This window comes from Prionailurus viverrinus, chromosome C1, assembly GCF_022837055.1.
Source record: "Prionailurus viverrinus isolate Anna chromosome C1, UM_Priviv_1.0, whole genome shotgun sequence".
NCBI lineage: Eukaryota > Metazoa > Chordata > Mammalia > Carnivora > Felidae > Prionailurus > Prionailurus viverrinus.
The window spans coordinates 49,509,819-49,536,864 of record NC_062568.1 but is presented as its reverse complement, the minus strand read 5'-3'; the positions used below and the strand labels follow the sequence as shown (position 1 = coordinate 49,536,864).

Below are 27,046 nucleotides of genomic sequence, written 5' to 3'. Positions count from 1 at the left end.
AAAAGTCACACAGGTAGGTGTAGAAGCCATTCTGTACATCTGGAATGCTTACATTGGATACCCCTATTTAATGATTTGCCCACACATTTATGTACACATACTCACAATAAGTTAACATTATAATTTTATTAAAAGGGAAAAGTTACAAAAAAAGCATGCTGTTTTTAATGACTCAGTGAAAGAGTATGTCTTAATAGAAGCTTCTGAGTAGGAAAAAACTACTTAATTCATGGAAAATATACTAGTATAGTACCTTAGGCCTGATCCTTCTGCTGAAGAGCTCAGAAAGTCTTACTTTTTAGGTATATAACAATTTCTACATGGTATCAGGAGACCTAATAACTCATCTTTCCAGTATACTAAATAGTGTGATGTTACTTTAGTGCCCTTCGGCTAATGAAACGAAACGTACGGTTCTCTAAATAAAACCTCCTAGCACAAGATAAGCAGAGTGTCATTTCCTCAATTACAATTTCCTGGCATCACTGCAGAAAGTTAACAGCATCAATTAGCACTTGAGATAAAGATCCAGCTAAGTGATGCCTCACTGGATGCCAAGATGGAAAGAACTCTCCATAGCCATGATCCACTTCCCTTTTGAGTTTTGGGGCATGGAGAGAAGTGCACCAAGGGAACTTAGCTTCTACTGAATGTTATTTGGGAAGGACTGTGGAATAAAGATAGTGGCAGGCACCACTCCCTCACATTTGCATCTTTCCAACTCCCGTGTGGTATTCTTGGTACTAGCACTTTGCTATCCTCAGTACTGTGTCTGGGGCAGTGTCAACAGCTTCTAAATCCTGGGCAAATCTTCAAGTGAAACTGAGACACTGTTAAATAGTAACACGATTAACCTGACTTCATTATCTAGGACTCTCCTTAGTTGAGGAACGAAAGAAAAAAGGACAAGAGCCAGAAAACCCATGAACTAGGCAACACAATCAAGCCCAATCAACAATGGTTCTTGTATCACTTCTAAGAGACCTGGTTGACCAAACTGACTTACTTTACACCTCAGTGACTAAACAGCAGACATGTATTTGTCTAGCTCTAATGGCTTGCTTTCTGCTTCCCCGCCAAAAGTGCTACCATGCCCCTAACTGGCAATGATCAAAGAAACTCTTGCCAACAATTGTCAGAATTCATAAGTCGCCTAAACCACCATACTGACTCCACATAAGAATTCATTAGTATCTAGGTCTTTCTCTCACAGGTCACCCCAGTAGCAACCTGACCATCTACTGGCAGAGGAATAGCTTCGACAGGAAATGACATCCTGGAATTTTCTCTTCTGTTTATCTCCATTTTTGTTACTAAAGCCTTTTGCTTTCCCAAAATCTCTACATCTCTCCTCCCCAGTGGACCCCACTGGTCCAAACAAAAAAGTTAAAGACAGAGATAATGCATTGCTTCAAAAATAAAAACATAACACTAAAAATTTCTAAAATGCACTACACTCCCATTTCTGGTTTTTACCTTATTCCTAATTTGGACTTCAGAAAGGTGCCTTGGATCTTGAAACATGACATTAAACTGTGCTCATTTTGTATAGAAAGGACAGTCCAAAGACAAACTTACAAAGTGGGGAAGAACAAAGTCCTCAACTATTTATTTACCAATAAGTCCCATCCGGTTGCTTTTTGAAAACTAATGAGAACTCTTTCCTTCATTAAATAAATTGCATCAGTAAAACTATCGGTGCCTATTTTTCTGAGACCTTAGATTTCAGTGTGTTAAGCAGTGCTACATGGGAAATAGAAGAGGTCAGTTACTTTTCAGAAAAACTCTATACACTAAAAGGCCAAATAAGAAAGAGGTCAGATGAACTACCATAAAAATGGGCTACATTAAAATGGGAAAACATTATTATTGTTGCACAAAAAACTATTTAGTACCTGCCACGTGCTAGACATTGAGAAATATTAAAAATAAAGACCCCTACTCACAAGACTGGTTGGAAGGAAAAGAAAGGCTTGCAAATAACTGCAACTCAAAGCAGAGAGTGGAATTGTAAAGTGGGGTGTAAAGAGCAACAAACAGGAATAGGAGTTAGAGAAGGGGCAAATCTCTTTGGTTTGGAGGCAATCACGGAAGCTTCATGACAAAGGGACATTCCAGCTGGGGCCTGCTCTGGGGGTGGGGTTCTGAAGTGGCGATGTGGAGGGGCACAACAGGGAAGGAGGGTCACAGGGTGCTACTCTGAAAATTATTATCCCCTGTAAAGCAGAAATGTATAATAGTGTTCTACAATTAAAACAACAAATGTTCTTTTCATAGGCATCTTGTAGAGAAAATGGTTATAAAGTAAGATGATGCTTTTGCATCACAGATTTTATCCTCTGCTCCAAACTATAATCCTATATTAAAACAACAACTAAATTATTTATATCGAAGCTTTAATAATTGTTTGAGATAAAAGCATGGCACTTAAAATACTACAGCTAAACATATTAAGAAACAAACTAAAGACTAATAAATAGCTAAATCATTATTTAAATCTTTACTTTAACACAGACTATTTTTAACTATTAAAAGGCTTTTTGCATATTGTTGCATTGACAAAATCACACACTTTCAGAGACAAAGCTACAGCATATGAAACATAAAATGCACCCAAGAGCAAGGCTTACTTAATCCAAAGATTGCTAGTAAATCTTTCTGCTGGTATTTGCAATTGTAAGGCTTACACTATCAGTAATGACATACTACTGGCTTTGATATTTACTTCATTCAATCCTCAATCTATTGGGATCTATTGAAAACAAAGTCCAGACAAAATTATAACCAATATGAGCTTTTTAGCTTACAAAGACATAATGTCCTTGCCAATTTCTAATTTATAGCTAAGTGAAACACTCCAGGTTGCTACAATCTGTGCATAGTCGCCACGCTGTGCAACTCCAGGAATGAGTGAACGGTGCGCTCTGGATTCCTGCATGGCCAGAGTTCCGGCCATAGTGTTTCATATTCAATGGCTTTAGAGTACATATGTAAAAAAAAAAAAAATCAACTCCAAATATTTCTATATTGCTAAAGAGAAAAGACATGGTTCTCTAGGAAGAAATGATGTGCATTCTGGACTGCTAATTCTCTTTGGGCTCAATTTAGATTCTATCAAATACCATTAGACAAAAGTGGAGTTCTTGGGTTGCTGCTGTTTTAAAATGCCAATATTTGAAAACATGAGCTTTACACATATATTTGTTCACGTTATCAAAACATTCCCATGTAGGCAAATTAGCTCATTTCTTTCTTTAGTGGGCTTTAAGTTATCAAGTTAATTTTTCAAACGTAGCCTATTAGTCAGCTAAAAGTCTCAAAGCTCGTGTTTCTGGAACATGATTCACTGGTGGAATTACTTTACATATTGAAACATGGAGAAGCTATAAATGGACCTAACAACTATGACAGAATTTACATAATGAAGTAGAAAAACACTGCAGTTTGAGTTTAAAATCATTGAGAATACAGCAAAAAGTCTTTTTTTTAAGTGCTTTAAAAAAATAAAATTGTTTTTTGCAGAGTTCCAAGTGAAGAAAATTTTGCATCATTTTTCCAGTGAGTTTTATATTTCAATTATGTGAAGGTGAATTATTAATTTAATTAATTAATTAATTTAGAGAGAGCATACACAAGCAGGGGAGGGGCATAGGGAGAGGGAGAGAGAGAATTCCAAGCAGGCTCCATGCCCAGCCAAGTGTGGAGCCCAACGCAAGCCTCTTTCTCATGACTGTGAGATCATGACCTGAGCCAAAATCAAGAGACAGACACTTAATTGACTGAACCACCTAGGCACCCAATAGGTGGATTATTAATTTTAGATGATTTCCAGCAATCTAAGATTCTTCTCCTGAATATTCACCTATACCATACGTTTCCAGTTAGGGTTGAGTAAAGCAGGGCATTAAAGAGACAGTTAGTTATATGAACTTGACCATGTCAACTGTGATCTGAGCCCCAGATGCTTTAAGATGAAACCAAATCATTTCATTTCATTGAATTCTGCTCTCTCCTCCTTATTCTTTCCTTTTTTTTTTCAAATTAGGCCACAGTTCAAAAACAACTCAATCATACATATGTGTCAAGATGAAGTTTGTTCCAGAATATTAATTTCCAAATTCTATTCATGAATATCACAAATTACAGAGATTGTATTTTGAAAATATTTTCCCCCACCAACCTAAGGTTTATGAGATTTTTTTTCAACATAAATAATGGATAAGAAAATGAGATTTATTTAATGTCACAATTTCTTTAACATCATGAGAATTTAGTTAAGAATTAAGCAAAAAGTATCTGAAATGCTTACCCTAAGAAAATAAGATTGCTTACTCTCCATTTCATATTACATTACAATTTTGAAAGATATATTTATCTTGTTGTCTGGGCTTGGGGGTCAATATTTGAGTCAATTTAATAATAAATGTATGTGTAAGCTCCTAGTATTTGCTCTACAGTTCAATCGAGGCAAGATGAAGTAAATAAAACCCAGGAAAATATGCCCTTAATTTATCCCCCAAATCATAAGGGAGCTAGTCATGAACTCCACATAGAATGCATTTATAAACCAGATTCTCTAAGTTATTATGCCCCAAATGGGAAAATTAGTGTTCTGTACACCAACATAATCTTGACTATGAAATAATGAGAACATTTATAAATTATAAAAATATCTAATTTTCTCTAAGAATTATGCATATGGGGCCTAATGTGTTAGAACTTTTAAATCTTAGAGTTTTTATGCAACACATGGATACCGTCTTTTATTTTTATAGTATGCTACAAAACATTAAGGATTTGGTAATAATTACTTAATATTCTTGAGTCACTTATTTTATGATTTTCCCAAAAGTGGAAACTATCTACCTCTCCCAAATTATCTTCACATCTTATATTAAACTGGGAAATTTTAGTTGCTCATTCTCAGCTACCTTGAAATATAAAGAAGGGCAATTCAGAATTTACAGTGATTTCACAGTTACGTTCTAAGTATCTAATATGTTTGAAAGTGCTGCTATCTTTCAGTGGGGAAACGGATTGCCATTATGTGCTTTATAAGAGTGATTTTTGGTACTCAATGATAAGTAATGCAGTATAATTCAGGTCTACACATTAAAGCTGTGAGTATATAGCTAACTAATTCAAGTCTTCTGATGGTCTTTTAAATTAGGCTCCCAGGCTTCCACACATTAATTTTTAATCAGTCTAGAAGGTATTACATTTACTTCCATTCCCATATTAAGGAAATTTACATAAATGATACAAAATAAATCTAAAATTAGAATTTGCATTGTGTCTCCTTATATTTGATATATAATATCTGTAAAGTAGACAAAAGTGGCAAAGTAACTTTGAAAGTGCAGTGATCAGAAAACTGGTTGAAGAATGGCATTAGTAATATGTCATATATGTTTAATATATTATTTATGTATCATTACTCATTTTAAAATCTCTTTTACAAAGTAGTTTTTAGTAAAACTCATACCTCCAAGCCCTAAACCAATTTTTAAAACCTAGCATACATTTTATAATTCAAAATTAAGTGAATATGTAAATGTAAAGACTAATACCACACCCTTTCAAAACATACAGATAAAACTAAGTAAAAATGATGCAATTGTACATATTTAGTAGTCACTTAGCTAACCTGAGTCATATTAAGGTGGTCTCTACACTAAAGTACAAGATTAAACTAGAAATTTTCATTCCAGATTAATCTTGTCAATGTTCTCATATGTAAGATATTGGTCTACTGGAGGCAAAACTAAAATAAAAATGCCTATAACTTCAATTTACCCATAAAAAATTAAAAAAATATATAAAATACCCATAAATATAAAAAATATAAATTTACCCAATATAATCAGCAAGGTGGACTTCTAGTTTCTGAATCTGTGTGATATTGTCTAAAAGTTCTATCACTGGGGTGCCTGGGTGGTTCAGTAAGTTGAATGCCGGACTCTTGATTTCAGCTCAGGTCATCATCTCGTGGTTGGTGGGATGGGGCCCCATGTTGGGCTCTGTGCTGACAACAGGGAGCCTGCTTTAGACTTCATCTCTCCTTCTCTCTCTGCCCCTCCTCCAGTCATGTGTGCACGCATGTGTGTGTGCTCTCAAAATAAATAAATAAACATTTAAAAATTCTATTCACCAATAATAGTCACAACAAAGGTTGTTCATATAATGTATGATAATAATTAATGTGAACTGTGTCTTACTCATCTTTGAGTCTTCTGAAGTACTTATTGTATGGTACAGACTCAATAAAATGTTTTTGAATTGAATATAATACATATATGGGACAGAGTAGGAAAAATCTTCTAAAAGCAGGAATTTAATGCCGACAGTCCATTCATCCTTTAATTCAACAAATGCATATTGAATACCTGTTATGTTTTAGGCATCATTCTGAGTGTTGTGGGATGCAGGTCTAGTAAAACTTATATTCTAGCATGGGAGATAGATAATAAAATATAAATTTATATATATTTAAGGGTAGTGTTAAGTGATAAGTGATACATTTATGAGCAGTTAAGCGGTGCTATAAAAACAATCAGGAATGGTAAGTACGGTAGACTATAATGGGATGGGGTGCCATTTTAGGTATCAAGATAAGTCTTTCTATTGAGGGGGCATTTGCAGAGAGACCTAAATGAAGTGAGGGAGCTAACCAGGTAGATGGGAGAAAAGCATTTCAGATCCAGGGAACAGCAAATGGCCATTGCAAGGATCTTGACTTTAACTAATCTGAGGAGATGGGAAATCCCTGCAGGGTTTTGAATAGACAAGTAACCTTGTTTAAGTTCTGTTTATAAAATAATCACTCTGGTTATTGTGTGGAGTACAAGCTATGTGTGTATGGTGAGGAGGCTGGGGGTGGGCAAAGTAGAAAAGGAGGCTGTTACAATCATTCAGGCATGAGATAAAAAGGATTCAAAGTCAAATTCCACTGAAGGATCTGAAATATTTCAAAAGAATGATTTTTTTAATTAACAGTTATAATATTGGGCAGATTTATAATCTTTGAACTTGAACCAACCAAGATTTCTATAGAATTTTGTGTCCAATAACCATTACTTTTGTTACTTTAAAACTTGTGCTTATTTTTTGTCTAGGTAATACAACCATGCACCTGAAAAGTATATAAAAGAAGTATACAGAGTGAAAAGTCTACCTCTCAGCAACTAGTTGTCACTTTGTGTGTGTCCTGCCAGAGATAATTTGCATGCCTATCAAGCAAACATACACATATGTGTGCATTTTCCATTCTTCCCTTTTTAGACAAATGACTACATAGCACATATGCTGTTTTGCATTTGCCTGTTCTTCTTAGCAATAGATTTTACAGATTCTTTAAATGAGTAATTAAAAATTTTTCTAACTTTTTAAGTGGTTGGATATGTTTATTCCATTTTTTGGATGAACCATAATTTATTCCAACAGCACCTTATTTGATGGATATTTAGGTTGTTTCCAAAGTTGTGCTATTGCCCATGATGCTGAAATAGGCATTAGATGCTTCAAATAATTATTTTTCTTCTTTCACAATTAGACATGATTTTGTTTTTTTTAAGTATTAAATTGAATTGAAGGATAAATTTAAGATTTTCCTAGTTTCCATACCCTAATTTGTGATTATGGATATATTCTAGCTATATGTTTTCCTAAGTATATTTGTGGTAATCAGGTAACAAAATTAACACCCCTGCTCCAAGATTTAAAAAATGGTATGAAAATTATAGAAAAGTAAGGGCCTTCAGATGGGCCTTCAATAATGGAAAGGATTTTGAAAGCAATAGATCATGCTCCCAATAAAGAGAAGACTATGATAAGAAAAATATGTCTGGAAAAATGAATTTATGTTTAGGGAAATGTGAATAATCACTTTGAGTGAAATGTGGGCATGGGTAGAGTAGAAGTGGAAGAGAAGGTTAGAAAGGCAAGTGCCACATTATTTAGGCCTTAAGTAGTAAGCAATGGGAAGGTAGTTTACAAACAGCATACTTAATAAGGTAGATAATGAGAAGCCACTGAGGGCTTATGTTCAGCACAGTCTGATAGCAGCAAAGACCTACTAGAAGGTAAGAAAAGGCAGGACAGTAAGAATTAGAAAGATCTTACCATAGCAAGACAGGAAGTAATGGTCTTCCTAAATACACAGATTTCAAATTTCAGGGGCATTATAAACCAAAAGCCAGAACTTTTTATAGAAAAGGAGCTATTCCTCCAATTAAGGCAAGCCTCTCAACCCAGAGATGCTGTTCTCTTTTGCCTTTCCCGAGTCTATTATCCCTTTTCTTTGCTACATTTATATTCAATCCTCCTCTCCCAAACAAATCCTTATGCTCAGGGTCTAAACAAGTTCTAATCTCCCCAACTCAAAATGAACCATCTTTCAATCCACTTTCACCCCTAGCTTTGTATCCAGTCACTTTGCTCCTTTTCACAGATTCATTTGTTAAATTGTATGCATATCTTCATTTCCTCTGCTTGATTCTGGTCGATATTAATCCTCTGAAACAGATATCACCAACACACTGATGCCCTACATGCTAAAGCCAAGAACGTTTTGCATTCCTCATCTTGCTTGAGCAATACGGTGCACCTGACCCTGCTGACCTCTCGCCTCCTCTTTGGAAGGCATTCTTTCTCAGCTCTTTCCTAGGTTGGCATCCCCCCCACCTTCCTTTCAGAACCATGCGCAGGCTCACCCTCCCCTGCCCAATCATTGAATGTTGATATATTCCAAAGTTCAGTTTTAGGCCTTCTTGTCTTCTCAGACAAAACCTTCCAATCAAGAGATGAGTCTTACCCACACTACAACTTCCCTAACCACCTCTACACCAATAATTTTCTGGTTTCCACCTCTCCAGTCTACGTCTTTCTTTTGAGCTCCAGACCTAGAATATCCACTTGGATAACTCAAGCACTTTATCTTTTTTTAAAATTTTTTTAATTTTTATTTATTTTTGAGAGAGAGAGAGAGAGAGAGAGAGAGAGACAGAGCATGATCAGGGGAGGGGCAGAGAGAGAGGGAGACACAGAATCCGAAGCAGTCTCCAGGCTCTGAGCTGTCAGCACAGAACCCGACGCGGGGCTTGAACTCACGAGCTGTGAGTCATGACCTGAAGTGAAGTTGGACTTTAACCGACTGAGCCACACAGGTGCCCCTCAAAGCACTTCAATATAAGTTCAAAACCCAACTCCTGTGATACCAAACAAGTGGTATCACTTGTCTATACTTTGTTGCCCAAACCACCTAGTGCTCTTCCAGCATTTGCTGTCTGTCAATAGTCAACCCTCTACATCTGTTGTAAGAGCCAAATCCAGGGATCGTCCTCACTGTCACATTCTACCTCCACACCCACATTCAATCAATTACTAAGTTCTCTAGATTTTAGCTTCTAGATATTTCTCTAATCCAGCTAATAATTTATGTCCCTGTCACAACCACTTTAGTCCAAAATGCCCTCATCTTACTCCACCAGCCTCTTTAGTGATCACTCAAAGGCCCCTCTTGCTCTCTTGCAATCTCCACATGGCAGCCAGAGTGATATTTTCAAAATACAAATCTGATCATGTCATTCCTCTGCTCAACATCCTCAGCACCTTTTCACTATTTGTGGTTAAAAATCTAAAATAGCCCTATTTAAGATCTGTATGGTCTACTTCTTATCTACCTCTAATTTCATTTGGTAGCAGCTCTCTGTCACTCTCTGAGGGACTGAAATAGAGTGTGGCTTGAATATAATGATAGTATACCATCCTTTTGCACATGCCTAAAATACTATTCCTTTTCTCTTTTCCTAATTAATTCCTATTCATCCTTCAGAACCTAGCCCAAACATCTTCCTTAGGAAGCCTTCCATGATCCCCCAGACTAGGCCACATCCTAACTCTTTGAATTCCTTTCTTCACAGCACATCTCACAACTAAAAGTTAATTATTAACTTTTATAATAATTTGATTAATGCCTGTATTCCCTCACTAGACAATAACCTTCATTAGGCTTGCCCTTATAAGATTTTTCCTCTTCATTGTATCTCTTATACTTAGCACACTGCCTGAGACATTCTAGGCATTTATTTCATAGATACTGATTACATGGATCAATGAATGAATGAATGAATGAATGGAGAATCTCAATTACTTGCCAACAGAATTAAAGTAAGGGTAGAAGAAGGAAAGTAATTAGAGTTCTCTAAAAGTTTCAGGCCCAATTGACTGGGAAAATAATGAAATGATTAACAAAAAATGCAGTTATGGTGGGATGAGAAATTTGCAGAGAAAGATGAAAACTCAGTTTGGGCATCTTCTAGTTAGGCTGCTAATGGGCACAGTGCAGAGGTTCAACAAAAAACTGGAAATGCAAATGGTAGTTGAACAAAGTGGCTGGGACTAGAGACACCCATTTGGGAGCCACATGGTAAGATGATAGATGAAACTCTGGGGATGGATGAGATTCCTGAGAAATTAAGTAGAAAGGGGGAGAAAAACCTATCTGAGGAAAGAATTTTGAGAAACAGCTCTATTTAATAGATAAGATGAGGAAGAAAAGTTGGCACAGGATATAGAAAAGACACCAGAAAAGCTGGATATACAAGGAAGTAATAAAACACAGAAATCAAGGGAAATAAGAAGGAAAGATAACTAAAGGAACAAAGGAAAAATAATTAAAAATACATACACACAACTATAAAAGACAAACTATAGTCTTACTGAAGGACAATAACATCTTAAATGTTAAAATATTTTTCTATAATTTCAAAACAACATCATAAAATAACTGGAAAATAATATAATATGAGGTCTTTGTGTCCTGGAAGAATATTTGATAATGTTGCATAGAAAGTGGAGCGGTAGCCATGTTTGTGTGAAATAAAGAACCTATTTATAGCTACTGTCCTGAGGAAAATCATAGTGCCTCACTCATCACTTCAAAGAACTGAAGAATGGGAGCCATAGAGTGAACATAGCAGCCAGAAGACTGCAAACACAATGACAAGTCACAAAAATTACTCTGAGTTCAATAATAAAAACAGTGACAGATAGCTACTATTTATTGTTTTCTGTGTACCAGACACTGTGCTAAGACTTTACTGACACCATCTCATTTAATCCTCATGAAACTATGTAAGGCAACTGTTATTAGCCCAAGAGACTGAAAAGTTAAGTAACTATCCAACATTATACCACCAGAAAACAGACCCTGGATTTAAACCCAGGATTAAAAGATAAGACCACTAGGCCCAAACGGACTTCAGAGGAGAGGATCTAAAACAGAATAGACTCTCTCCCTTAGTTACTCTGATAAAAGATGACCTTCATTTCCTTAGGATAATCTAGAGGCAAAAAAGGTCTGGGGATGGGACCTTTAAGATCATGTGAGATATAGTTTTCATTGTAGAGAATGGATTCAGTAATTCTCAACCAATCCTTGGGTGTCATAAATTTAAAAATCCCCTTTAGGGGGTGCCTGGGTGGTTCAGTGGGTTAAGCATCCAGCTCTTCATTTCAGTTCAGGTCATGATCTCACAGTTCTGAGATGGAGTCCCTCCTCAAGCTCCATGCTGACAGTGCAGAGCCTGTTTGGGATTGTCTCTCTCTCTTTCTCCCTTTCTTTCTCTCTCTCTCTCCCTATCTTCCCCTCCCCGACTCTTACTCTTTAAAAAAAATCTCCCTCTAGGACCACTTATTAATTCAAGAAATATGTGTGCACTATGCTAGGCACCAGGGAGACAGCAATACACAAAACATACTCACTCCCTGCACTTATGGAGCCAACAATTGTTTGTGTGTGTGCATGCATGCACATGCACTGAAAACAGATACTAAACGAACGTTATGTAAATAAAGATATCTTTACCAACCGTGATTCATTCCATGAAGGAAAATTGCTGGGTGTTATAAAATTACTACTGGGAGTGGGCTAGTTTAGACCAGGGAGTCTAGAAAAGCTTCTCCGAGGTGACACCTGAAAGAGGACTCTGGACCAGACCAAAAGTGTGGGAGGGACAGAAGCAGCTTGGGAGATTTTCGGAAATCAAAAGAACCCATGGTGGCTGCAGCGTGGTAAGCAAAGGGACAAGTGGCAAGAACTAGATCAGAAATGTGCATAACTGGTTAGAACCCTGAATTTTCAGAGTTCTAGGTAACTAACAGAGTGAAGATTTTGGTGTAAGGAGTGGCCATAATCAAATGAGTCCCTCCTTCTTCCAGATTGCTGACTGAATTCTGCCTGTGATTCAAAGCAGTGGGTTGAAAAAAGGGTCACAGCTGGTATGATCTTGGGGGTCTGGCTACTTGATCAGTCTCAATGTGCAATGAACAAATTCGGAACAGACCAGTCACTCAGTTACTGGTAAAATAATTCTTAAATACAGTGGTTCCCTCACTTGTCTATCAAGATAGCCCCAGGTCAGAACACAGAATCAGTGATTTATTGATCATTCAGTTAATTTGATCAGTGCAGATAACTAAAATAGATAAGTCATCCCTCAGAACAATGTCTCTTTCACCTGAAATATAAAATCTAGATATTACTTAAGTTCAAACACTTGACTCAAAAGACTTTCAGAGAAATGTTAACCAAGTCACAAATGTATTCATTTGCTTTAAAAAAAAGAGAATAGTACTAGATATTAAGAAATGGTTATAATTTCAGAAAAACCTCATTAACGTAAACTAATTTGGAGGAGGCGTATTATGGAATGGTAAAAAAAAAAGGTTGAAAAAGTAGAACATTTTTGAGGAAATGCTGTTAGCTACCAGAGATTTTTAGGTGATTCATTAAAATATGTAAGAATTATTTTAAATTATATCATTGCATATATATTAATGAGCATCCTTAAAGTGCTTAAGTAAGCTTAAAAAATTGTTTCCATTGGTATTTTAAATCTCCATGCTTCAATCTCCTTTGCAACATTTATTTGCATTACCTTTGAAGAAAGGATTTGGACCAAACAAAAGTATAATTCACCCTATACCTGAATTATCACAAATTCCTAATTAATGTAGTCCAAATTAGTAAGAATTTACTGCATCTATAAAAAGGGAAATTTATGCAAAAGACAATTACTCGATGTTTAGATCTTTAGAAAACTAGCTTGAAGAGAATATCTTTTAGATATTCAAATTTTGTATTTTTTATCTGTATCTGCAAACTCAGTAATTCTATTCTGGCATTTTAGAAATATTCATCATTTTCTCAACCTTTACAGATGTTGATGACTACCCCCTTCTATGACCATCTGTGTAAATGTATAAATTAAATCATAAAAAGAGGTTGTTGGTATTTTTAGTTTAAAAGTGCATATAGGGCATTTTGTTGCCTTAAGCAATTTAAATTACAAAACTTTAACAACTACTGCCTTAGTGAATCTATCCTTTTCCATCCCTCTTGAATGATGTAAGACAAGCCAATAAAGATTCATGACATAAACAAATAAATCTTTGCATAAAAGGATTCCATAGGTATCTCTCAAATAACATAGAATGGTATTTTTTTCCAGAGCAAAAACCAGGTAATCACCTCAAGCTCACACAGGTCAGAGAGAATGAAAGCTACATTTCAGAGAACACTCAGTGGGCATCATCAAAGATAAAAAGAAAACTATTTGCTGATTATAAGTTAGCACTACATAATTTTGCATGCTAAATGTAACGTGCATTTAAAGCAGAACCAGAATTCCTATAAACTGAATAACAAATGTCAGTGGTATACTGAAAATGAGGCTGTCTACCTCAGGTCCAGGAAATAAGGGGTTGTCCTGTCTATAAATAATTTAGAAGTAATAATAAAGCTATCAAACTAAATGACTAATACAGTGAACATTTAGGTATCAAGAGTGGCCACAATCACATGAAGACCTCCTATTTCTGACTATCAAAACATGCTGGCAATTCTAAACATAGTTATAAAATAATCTTCCTAAAAATAAAATTTGTTCATTCCACATTCTAAACAAATGCTGTGGTTACAGTTGAATTTCAATAATATATATGCAAGCTTAAATCAGCAAAGTTTTGTTACTTCTCTTTTAATTAACTACACAGAAGTTAATGCAGAGAACTTGCAATTATATAATTGAACTTCCAATGGACAATGACTCTGCTTACCTATTATTTTGAAAGTAAGTTCCTAATGGTTAAAAATCATTTAAGTTCATTTCAGATGTAGTTCAAGTCTGTGAATCCTGTGCAGCTCAAATCCTAGCATTTCAATAGTTGATCTCAAATAAACAATGCTAGTACAGTGATTGCAAAGACAAACAAATAAACATTCTCTCATTTTACATGACTGCTTAGAATTTTTATTTGTGTTTAAAATTTAGGAGTGAGACAGTATCAACTGTGAGGTGCATTATTCTTGTTTGGGAAATATGAATTTTAGCTTATATGTGACAGATTTTACTGATTTTATTGGCTAATCTTTAAAATTCTTTTAAATTAATGTGCTTTAAAACTAAGCAATGAAGAACAAAATAAACTATCACTGGTATAATTTAGTACATATGTAGGTTGTATCTTTTTTGTAATTTTGATTTTATTATAATTCCCTTATTTGTTATTATAATATTACTCACTACTGTGAAGAATAATATGTAGGTTTAAGTTTTTTCTAATTTAAAATACATTCATATAAATAAAAAGAATCAATCCTTTACTTTTTTCCTTTTTTGTACTGTAATATGAAGTGGTCTAGTAATATATTAAAACTTTAAAAATGTTTCTGAGTTTTATTCTGGACTTCATTATTATTCATATAAATTCATATTTTTTTTTTCCTGAAAGTGACTGTTCTATAGAGGGGATATTAAAATTATCTGTTTCTGGTATCAAATGTGTCAGGTATACCACTGATAAAGTAATACAGTTTTATTTATAAGAGTTAAAATACACTTCTAACTGAAGGTAACACAAATTAAGAGTCAAATCATTTTCTCAGCTCCCAAAAGTCATAACCTTAACAAGAGTGACATATTCTTGGGAGTTCTTGTGCATCAGAACTGTTTTCTGAGTACTGAATACAATATTTGCTCTTCATGTGCCTTAGCAGATGGAATTGAAGAAAAAAAAGACCAAGGTTTTATTTCATTTCATTTCATCTCATTTCATTTCATTTTTCTTTCCTTCCTCCCTCCCTCACTCCCTCTCTTCCTTCCTTCCTTCCTTCCTTCCTTCCTTCCTTCCTTCTTTCCTTCCTTTTCATCCTTCCTTAACTCCCTACTTCCCTACTTCCTTTTCCTTCTTTCAAGATTAGGGAAGATGAAATGCTAGCCACTAAAAATGATTAAATCCTGGAACATATTGTCAAAGGAAGCTGGGGACATTCACTCTGCTAGAATGAAAGATTCAATCACTTTAATCATTATCTTAAGCGATCGTGGTTTCAGGTATGCAGGTAGGCAAAATTTTTCATAATTTTAGAAGGCTCATGGATTCTCTGCAGCCTATAAATATAACACACCCTTAAGAAGCCCCCTCTGTTTTAGCTCTAGTATTTATAATCCTTCAATTCTCTCTCCCTCATCCTGACCATCTCTCAAGTCTTTCATAGTTTCACCTCGTCCATGAACCTCTGTGCAAATACAGAGATAATATATGTGGAGAGTATCTACTATAGAGCCTGGTAGAACAGGCATCCATCAAATGCTAGCTTTCGGTTTGTGGGTATTCCAGCCTCTGTGCTGACTCCTTTTCTAAATTAATATTACTTTACAGTTTACAATATACAGTTAATCAGTGTTTCTAAGTGTATTAGCTTTGTTTCCCTAGCAAAATAATTAGGTCTGTGAGGATGGGGAAACTGTCTTCTATTTCTCGAATCCTCCTTTCTAGGAAAGAACTATTTTGAGACTCTTCTGTCCCTGGCTAAGTTGGCTGCTTCTTTACTCTTCTTGAAGAAGTCATATTAACTAGCAACACTATTTTCCAATGAAGATTCCTAGCTTGAATTTTTTAGTAATTGGCTAAAGCAAGACCTCCTCATGTGCTATTATCCCCTGTCTCCAACCTGAGCTATGTATCATAAAATTTCTTATGGTCAGTCAGGTTTTCTCCCTCAAAACTGACCTTTATGCTGACCCGCCATATCTAAAGTTCTCTGGTCTCTAGAGCAAATGATGTCACATTTTACTCAAACTGATGCTGAGAGATGAAAGTAGCTAAAAGTTACCTCTTTTGCAGGAGGTTCTGAACTATATTGAATCAGCCACTTGTTTGAAAGCAACAGAGTGGACAAAATTAGTTTTTGTTGCATCCAGGCTTTTTTTTGTTTTGTTTTTGTCTTACATAAGTATTACTTTTTTTCGGGTTGTGAAGGTTGTGAAAATTATAGCCAATTGCCCATGGAGGCATGCAGAATATAAAACAAACTATGGGAAACAAACATGTCCTAAAAATAAAACATGAATATAACTTTAAAGCAGTAGCTAATTATTGAGAAAAACTACAGGTGTTCAGCCTCGAAATTCTACCTGATTTCTAATTATACGTTAAATAAATTTTTAGCTGAAGAATCTCAAACCACTAAAATTGAGTAAAACATGAATCTGCTTGTTAAGGATTCCACAACCAATCTGAACTAAGGAAATCCATACCACCCAAAGAAGGAAAATACACAAGCTTTCAATAATCTTCCTCAAACCCCAAGTGGCAAGACAAATTTTAGATGGCCAAAATCACCAACAAAACCTGAAAATCCTTTCAGGATCCTTTTGCTTTTACCTACAAGAGCTGCTAACACAGGGATTTTACTCAGGAAAAAAAAAAAAAAAAAAAAAAAAGAAGTCCCATAGTAATTTTTAAAGGTGTCATTCATATTTTCCCAGCAAACCTGTATTTAGTGGAAATGTACCAAAGCTTGTAGTATTGATAGTGAATTGTAGTACTAAACAGTTTCTGTTGAGAATATATTCTGATATATGGGGGTGGTTTTTGGTACTTTCCTTGTAACATTCATATTTGCTATTCTTCACAGCATCATATTGGCTAATTATTGTAACTTTGAATATTATTGAACACATATAAATACCTAAAGTAGCATGTCATGTGAGGCATCTATGTGTCTTGAGAAAAGCCAGAAAAATATTGAATTATTTGTGTTGCATGATTTCCTCATTAGTCAAGTATAGGACCTGACGAGTTTTTATAAGTCATAATGCTCACCATTTTTCAAAAATTTCACTTTATCCTAGTCTTTCCTTGTGATGAATTTAGGACCTGTTCTAAATTATCCAAATACACATTTAAAATAAGGTAATGCTGGGGCGCCTGGGTGGCTCAGTCGGTTAAGTGTCTCAGTTCAGCTCAGGTCATGATCATACAGTCTGTGGGTTCGAGCACCACTTCTGGCTCCGTGCTGACAGCTCAGAGCCTGGAGCCTGCTTTGGATTCTGTGTTTCCCTCTTTCTCTGCCCCCTCCCCCCACTCACACTCTGTCTCTCTCTGTCTCTCAAAAATTAATAAATGTTAAAGAAAATTAAATAAAAAAATAAAGTAAAATAAAATAAGGTAGTGCTGAGAAAGACTGTGGCATTTTGTAATATTACTTGCCTACTTTGGAGGCAAGGTTTTTTTTTTTTTTTAATTTAATAAGTAACTACTATATGCTTCAAAAAAGCTGACTACACTGTTAAGAGCTTTGTTAAACAGAGTTATTGAAGAAAACTTTGAGCTCGGCATGTTCCTTTTCCCTATAACCATTGCTATATTTCTGTCAAGTTGAAGCAAAAAATGTTCATCATTTTGTCAGCTCTGTCTGCAAAGCACAGAATTACCTTCCTGAGCTCCTGAGATTTATGCTTTTAATTACCTCCTATCTGCTTCGCTACCCTCCACACCTAAGAATCAATATAAATAGTCTTATTTATGGGAAAAATGTAAAATGTTTGACAAAAGCAGGCTATCATTTTCCAGATTTCCATTTGATGCTATTGATTCCTTCTATCTTCAGTGGCTTTTTCTTGACAGAATCAGTTGGTTTTTCAAACTTACAAAATTTGTCATTTATCTAATAATTTGTACTGCTTAACTGTTGATAGTTGTAAACTTTACAACAAGCTTTTCGGTTCCCAACCCAGCAATGAGGTTATTATTACATTGGTATCTCTTTATTTAATCACCAGCGGCAGAATTCAGCTTAAGTGTGGCTTTCTCCAAACCTCCTCATCATAAACTCCCTTCTCAGTGAGGACCAACTTCCATGGCTTATTTCATCGCTGAATGGGAGACCACTATTAATACAGGTGAAACCCAGCCACGTAGGCACCAGTACTTTTAAAACTCTAACCCTCATATTTTATCAGCATCAATTCTTTAAAACAAAACCCTAACAAATTATGTATACACACACACACACACACACAGATATACATATATATACACACATAACAAATTATATACATATATCTCATTATACATAACAAATTATATATATCTCATTATACATAATTGAGATTAGACAATTTCTTTACAATTATATGAATATAAACATAGTATAAATGGATAGACTAAGGAAGCTGCTAGAAGGCTTTAAGAGAAATAGAGCAGATGTGTATGGGTGGCAGGCAATGGTTGTACATGTACTTTGGAGAGGAGGGAACGCTTAGCAGTTGATCTGCAGAATCAACACAGGTAGATATTTTTTGGATGTATGTGACCATGGAGATGTAGGGAGGGTCAAATATTGAAAAAAAAAAAAAGAATGTTCGAAGCTTTCTTTCCTTAACATATCGGTTAGGGTAACACACTATCAAATGCAATGTCTAAGAATTCAGGAAATACAGGATAAACTTTTTTTTTTTTTTTTTTTACATAATATGCTGGTTAGAGTTTCAAATAATAAACTCAAAGTGTTTGTTTTTTGCCTTCTAGGGAATTTTCCAAGTAAAGTACCTCTGAATTTAAAGCAATAAATCCAGTTATAAACCTCAAAAAATCTTCATGACGACACTACAGATGTCCAAGAAGGACAGAGAAACTAGTATATTTGTTGTACTTTTGTGTCAGAGAAAGAGGAAGAGGGGGAAAAGAGAAAAGGGTGAGGAGTGGGGGGAGAAGGAAGATAGAGAACAAAGGAAGGAGGAACGTAGTCATTCAGTAGAAAAGAACGTGTTTTGACAGGGAAAGAGAAACACTGATAACTCATGGTTAGAATTTCTGGAGGTAAAAGCAAGCACTAGGCAGCCAATAGCAAAATGTGGAATCTCCTGGAGGACTGTCATATGGTGACTAATAAAAAGCTTGACCCTTCGGAAAAAGAAAGTAGCTGCCCTTGCAGCTGAGTGCCTCTTCAGCTTTGGCTGTGAGGGACATCTTCGAACACAGAGTCTAATGGGTTCCTGTCAGCCACTCGGCCCTTCCTAGGGAAGGGCCGGCAGCTGCTGCAGGGACCTGCTGCCCCATGGCAGCTGGTGGAGAGGTGGAGTCGGGCCCAGTGGCCAAAGGGGATGGAAGGTCAGCCAAGAGCACATGGAGAGGGCGCTTACGTGGGCCCAAGAGCTGTGGCTTTCTCCCTAATCTCATGACTGCTAAAATCTCTGCCGGATGACAGAGGATGCCAGGTCCTCTGGCAGAAATGGCACTAAAGCCTCTTCAATGGCAGATGGTGGATGGGGGCAGTTTGTTTATGCAAGACGGAGAATTTGTATTGTATTTTGTGAACTGCTAAAGAAATCAGGAAGTGGGCATAAGATCAAAATAAAAAAGAGAGAGGTGGCAAGAGCCAGGAGGGCATACTTAACCTGATCCAAAAGAAAACTGCTAGGAAGGCAAGGATGCAAAATGCTGAGGGAAGGCCCTGAGGACATATGGATTACACGCCAATTGCGCTCAGACAGGAACTGACGGGGATTGTGGAAGGACTGCACTTTCTGAAATTTCAGAGAGGTTTATAGTAAAGAATAGGAGAGTCAGGTCACCCACACAAATGCTCACACAAAGGTTGGTCAACCTGACATTTTAACTTCTAAGCGAACCCTTCATTTCCCGTCCATTTGTACTTAGTCCAACATAAATCAATGAAATGGCATGAGGTCATCTGTTTAGGCCTCGAGACATGAGGAAATAGAACACAGCAAAAAGAACTAAAATGAGAGAGCGAGCTACTGGATAACCAAAGTGCAAAAACCAAACAAAGAACGACACAACAGAATTAAAAATCTAGAGAAACTACAAAATAGTTAAGGCAAAATAAAGAAAATGAGAACAATAAGTGATTCGAAGGTTATTGTGCTATTCAAAGGTAATACTGTAAATCTGAAACATCAAACGGGGTAGCACCAAATGAGTAATGAAAGCCTGTGGGGTCAGCAATTAGGGACACTACATCTCATGCTTAATCAATTGTAGTATTAATGCTGAGTATCAAAATTTCAGGGTCAATTCCTAAATTAGAGTATATAAAACTTGATTAAAAAGATCATTATGCTCTCCTTTCAATTTGCCTATGAAGCATAAAGGACCTACTAGTATATTAAGGGTGTTTATGATTAACCGTGTTCTGAGATGATAATAATAATAAAAGGAGATCATCTCTATTTTTAAATCAAGTTGCGCTGATTTTGTGTCAGATCTGTTTGAGGATCAGTTTCCTTTATCCTTCTGCTACTATTATCCAAAGAAATGAAATTAATATGTAAATCAGAAAATCTTCGGGATCTGCCAGCTGTCAACCTAACCAAAAATGAGAAAACATTTAGCCTCAAAATTATTTTAAAAGTCTATGTTCGCTCTAGTTTCTGATCTTTTCATGTGAAAACCAAATGCCCAATAATTTTGAGAGTTTTTTTTTTTTTTAACCAACTACAGGATGGTATAGACCTATTTCCCTGGCAAGGGTTAGCTCTAGTAATATATTTCCCAGCTAAAGGGTAAAGATTCAGATTTAGGCTTATCAGTTTATGACTACACTGTAGTTGCAGTACACTCATTCTTTGGAGAAGAAAGGGGCATTCAGGCTTAGGACAACTCACTCAGTGCTCCGCTTCAACCATGTTAGAAAAAAAAGGTGGCCAAGAAGAAACTAAGGATTTGGGTGCTGCACAAATCTGTGCAAATGTCTGGGACTCAGTTGGGAAAGACATATTATTCCTGGACTGCAGTGCCTGCCCCTGGCAAAGTTAATGCTGTTAATTTGTAAAGGTTCATTTGGGAAATGTTTGTGATTAATGCTTGCTCATTTGCATAACAGTATATCGTGTAAATAAAGCTGTAGCCTTTTGCTTTCCAACAGTGGAGTTCTACTGAGAGGATAAAAGCCGGACAAAGGGGGCTACGGGACACTTAAACTAGGTCACATTGAATTTTAATGCATGAAGCCTGCCGTGGTACATTTTACATGGGTAATGGAGAACTGCGGAATGCAGTCTGTTTACTGTGCAAATCTGCCTTCCAGATTTTTCAATAAACATATTTTCTACACTGAAGAGTGAAGCCAATTCAGTCTCAGGCTGATTTAGAAATGTTATTAAAGAAAATAAGGATGAGCATCTCCTTAATTCTTACATTAAAATGTAAATAGGGTAATTATAAAATAATAAACTCTCCCCCAAATAAAAAATGCTCAGTTTCAGAGCTCAGTTATGCAGATTATAGCACCATTACTAAACACGGAGAACATGTATATGTCACACTTGTGAATTTGCCATCTAGACTTTGTGACTTTACTGCCCAGAGTCTAGCATGACTCACAAATTAATTTCTTTCCCCACTGTCAGCAGAACTTTTGGGTGGCGACAGGGAAGCTGGTGGTCACATGCTCACCTGTATACATTTGTCCATGTCTCTATTAGTAAGTATCAAGAAAATTACTGACATCAAAGGAAACTCAAGTCAAACTTGAACCTACTCCCAGAGTAATCCTGGGGCACGGAAAGGAGATTGGCATTCCTCCTTGTGACCCAACCCATGACACAAATGAAAAATAAAACTTGTAGTCATTCCTTTGGGGTCTTAGCTGTTCCACCTGTAAGGTGGAGGTGTTTATACCCTGTCCTTCCAACAGAAATGCCATGGAAGTGATTTTTAATCATAGAGCTGGAATGGTCCTCTCAAAAGATCATGTAGTCTATTTTAGGTTATATAACAAGAGGAAACTGAGACCCATAGTGGTGAAGTGATTTATCAAGTTCAGAATTAGGATTTAAATCACATTCAAATTATCAAGTTCAGAATTAGGATTTAAATCACATTCAAAAACTTAATCCAGAGTTCTATACTGCATGGCCTCTCTGAGTATGGACTCATAAAAACATACAGCAGAAGACCTGCAACATGTTCTAAGAGGATCTAAGAAAGTTCATCTTTAGATGCTTTCATTCATATTGTTTGCTAGTAAAAGTTGTTACTGGTCTCTAGAGACGAGTATGATGGTAGGCATAAAATAGGAGCCCAATACATGCTAAGTAAATGAGTAAGATTGTTATGTGAGGCAACATAATATACTAGGAAGACCTATGGCTTTCAAGGCAAGAGACCTGAATTTACGTCCTAGCTATCATTTATTGACTATGAAAATCTACATGATTCCAAAAGATCAGAAACAACCTGGGTTCAGCCATAAGGGACTATTTAAATAAACTACGGAACATCCACACGTAGACTACTCTTAGTTTTTTCTTGCTATTACAGCAAATTACCACAAACTTAGTGGTTTAAAACAACACATTTATTATCTTACAGTTCTGGAGGTCAGAAGTTTGGGTATCATTGGGCTAAAACTAAGATGTTGGCAAGACTGTTCTTTTTTTGGAGGCTCTGGGGTAAAATAAATTTTCTTATTAATTTTACAACTTCTAGAGGCTTCCCACATTCCTTGGCTTGTGGCCCCTTCTCTCACCTTCATAGCCAACAATGGCCAGTCAAGTTGATCTCACATCACATCATTCTAACTTTCTCTTTTGTCTCCCACTTCTACTTTATAAGGATCTTTGGCCATAAAATAATCCGGAATAATCTATTTTAAGGTCAGCTGATTAGCAGCCTTAATTCCATTTACTACCTTAATTCCCCTTTGCCATACAAGGTAACATAGTAAAAGGTTTCAGAGATTAGGATGTGGACACATTTGCCTACCACATCTGTAAAAAAAAAAAAAAAAACAGGGAGCCTCTCTATGTTCTGATAAGGACAACACTCTAGGATATATTGTTATGTATAAAATTCAAGGCAAAGAAAAGTATAAATAGTACACTAACTTTTATGTAGAAAAGGGAGAAAATAAGAATATTTATACCTGGTTATATTTGTATAAACAAACTCGGGAAAGATATGTAAGAAATATTCAAGCGGTTACAGATAGACAGGGAATGGCCTGGAGGGTGGGAGGATGGGGAATGAGATGGAACAAGATTTTTCAATGTATGTTTTGAAATTAATTTGCTTTTTGAACCATGGAAATATGTTATTTTTTTAATTCAAGGGATTCATAATTGCCCCAAAGTCCCTATTATCCACTTGATAGTCAAAACCTTTTTTTTAATAGAAATTTTAATGTTTTTATTTATTTTTGAGAGAGAAGGAGAGAGACAGAGTGAGCATGGGAGGGGCAGAGAGAGAGAGAGGGAGACACAGAATCCGAAGCAGGCTCTAGGCTCTGAGCTGTCAGTGCAGAGCCCACACGGGGCTAGAACCCACAAGCTGTGACACTATGACCTGAGCTGAAGTCAGACGCTCAACTGACTGAGCCACCCAGGTGTCCCAAAACATTTTTTTTTTTTTTGAAGAGCCGATCTATCATCAACCTTGTTACTTTTCTCTTCTTAAGTTAACTCTTCTAACAGGCAGATCCTCCATTGTCAGTGGCTTTGCATCAAACAATTCTCTAACATGACATTCATAGATTTCATGGAAGTCTGCCTTTTTTGCAAAATTTTTGCAATTTCACTTTGCAACCTGTTTGTATTATGAGACGTTTTTGACATCCAGCCTTGTTGCAGTGGGAATGCTAGATGTAAGTATGGATCATGTCTTCAGATGGACATAACATTTTGTAAGTGGTCAGTTAAGTAGTAAACACTTCCATTTTAAATGTCTATTTATTATTTTTGAGGGAGAGAGCAAGTGGGAGAGTGGCAGAGGGACAGAGAGAGAGATAATCACGAGCAGGCTGGGTGCTGTCAATGCAGAGCCTGACACAGGACTTGATCCCACGACCGTGAGATCATGACCTGAGCCAAAATCAAGAGTTGGACACTCAACTGACTCAGTCACCCAGGCACCCCAACACTGCCATTTTATATTCATAAAGTTACAGAGACTTTCATTTCCCTAGGTGACCACAGAAATGTAGATAATAACTATGCAAAACTGTGATATATACTTGGATCTATTTTAACATTTGTTATTCTGTCTTTTCTTGCAAAAGTCGTTTAACTATTATACTTTAAATCTAGTAGTAATATTGTAGTTCAATATATTTCATAGTTATATCTCTATCATGAATTAGTCTTCTATTTACAAAATATTTCATGATTCCTATCACTTTGATTTTTTTTTTTCTAGCCAGGTTTACTAAGGTAAACTTTCTATGAAATAACATTCCTTTTCAGGTATTTAGTTTTATGAGTTTTGAAAAACAACTTGTTGTGTAACCACCACAGTAATGAAGATATAGAATATTTTCACACTTGAAAAACCTCCCTCATATCCCTCGTACCCTTTGTAGTCAATTCCCTAACCTCATCCTCAGTCCCTGTTGACTACTGATCTCTGTCCCCATAGTTTTGTATTTGGCAGAAAGTTACATAAGTGCAATCATATAGCATACAGTCTTTGAGTCCAATTTCTTTCATTAACATACTGCCTTTGAGATTCTCCCATGCTGTAGGATGTTATCAGTACATCATTCTTTTTATCACTAAGCAGTATTCCATGGTATGGCTATAATTTTGTTTATTTACCCAGTGATCACTTGATAGACATTTGGGTCAATTCCAGTTTGGGGCAATTATGCATAAAGCTACTAGGTGACACATATGTATGAACATAAGTTTTCATTTCTCTTGGATAAATATCTAAAAGTCAGATTGCTGGGTTGTATGGAAAATGTATCTATAACTTCATAAAAATTTCTTATAAATAACTATTAAACTATTTCCCAAAGTCCCTGCACCATTTTGTATTTCTATCAACAATGAATGAGAGTTCCAGTTGCTCCTCATCCTTGCCACTTGGTATTATCAATTTGTTTAATTTTCGTTATTTTAATAGGTGGAGTGGTATCTGATTGTGGTTTGTACTTCTTTAATGGCCAATCGTGTTGAGCACTGTTTTGCATATTTATTTGTCATTCCTTTTTCTTCTTTGGTAAAGTGCTTGTTTCAATCTTTTGGCCATTTATTATTAATTGAGTTGTAAGTTATTTAAATATTTTGTATACAAGACATGTTTTAAATTACTGTCTTCCAGTCTGTAGCTCTTCTTTTCATTTTCTTAAAGTAAAAGAGTGCCATTGAAGAGTAGGAGTTTTTAATTTTGATGATGCCTAATATACCAATATTTTTATAGTTCATACTTTTTGTTTCCTAAGAAATCTTTGCCTAATTCAAGGTCACATAGATTTTCTCCTGTGCTTTCTTCTAGAAGTTTTATACTTTTAAGTTTATACTTATCCATTTGAGTTAATTTTTGAATTTTGTATGAGACAGCTGTCAAGGTTCTTTTTTACAATTTACATGTGGATATCCAATTGCACTATCTATTGCAAAGATTAGACTTTCTCCATTGAATTGTCACTGCAACTTTGTTGAATATCAACTGATCATATAGCCATGGGTCTATTTCTGGACTCTGTTTTGTTCCATTGATCAATGTGTCTACTATTCTTTCTCAATATTACAGTCTTGATTACTGTAGGTTTTAAGGTGGCTATTGAAATCAAGAAGTGGAAGTCCTCAAAATTTGTTGTTCTTTTTTTTTTTTAAGCTTTAGCTCTTATAGGGCTTTTCTTTTCTATGTAAATTAAGAAATAGCTTGGCATTTTCTACAAAAAATGCTTTCTGGGATTTTAATTGGGGTTGTGCAGGGTCTATAGATGAATCTGGGGACAGATGATAATATTAAGACTTCAAAGGAATTGATACTATATAATTCTCAATTTTTAAGGAACACTTTAATTCTTGAATAGGCAGTTGAGGAGGATTTTATCAAGTGCCATAAAAATTTATTTGACCTTTAATGGAAATCACATTAAATATACCTTTACAAATCATATTAAGCATGACAAAAGCACTCTTTTCCAATGACTATAAGTTTTATTATGTTTCCTATATAGAATTATCAAAATATCATTTAATGGTATATGTAAATAAGAGTATTTATTATTTTAGTATTTGCAAGAAACATGAATCCTGTAACATGTTCTTTGAAAAATGGCTTCTGGGATGGAGTAACTCAGGAAATAACACATGTAATATACAGCTGTAGATTCAGATTTGTCTTGGTCATTGGCTTTACTGGTAATTGCGTATTATAGACATTCTAATATTATTTATTTTAATTTCATGTTATTTTATTTTTACATTTTAAAATCTATTTTAATAAATGATTTATATCCTTTTCTTTTTCTTTTTTTTTTTCTTTGTCTTTTTTTAGCAGGATGGTTATGCTGGCCAGATAAAATAATTTACAAAGATTTCCCTACACTTCCATGTTGTGGGAAAATATAAATTGTATAATAAATTCTTCTCTCAGGTATTTAATATGATTTGGCATACACATAAAATGTGACACTTGTTATAAAGAGAAATAACAATGGTTTTCTTCAGCATTCATTGTATTTTAAACCTTAAAAAATATTTTCTGCTATTTAAGTATTTTTGCAAAGTAAACATAATTTGAGTGAGATTAGAGAAATTCTCGATTTTTGATATTAACCACTCTGTTGCTCAGGTTTCTATGTTGAATCTGAATCAGAAAATGTGGCACACTAAAGAAAGTGGGCCACCAGTGGGAGTGGCTGCTGGAGGGCATGTAAATATGAAGAGATATACATATCCAGAACAATCAGACTTTCAGCTTGGCAGACTACAGAGAGCAATGAAAA

General features: G+C 35.5%; 1 protein-coding gene across 8 annotated transcripts in view; it reads right to left on the bottom strand.

The window, feature by feature from the left end:
• ZNF385B (zinc finger protein 385B) overlaps nt 1-27,046 on the bottom strand; it is a 413,030-nt gene that overhangs the window by 33,615 nt on the left and 352,369 nt on the right. The gene's annotated exons all lie outside the window — the stretch shown is intronic.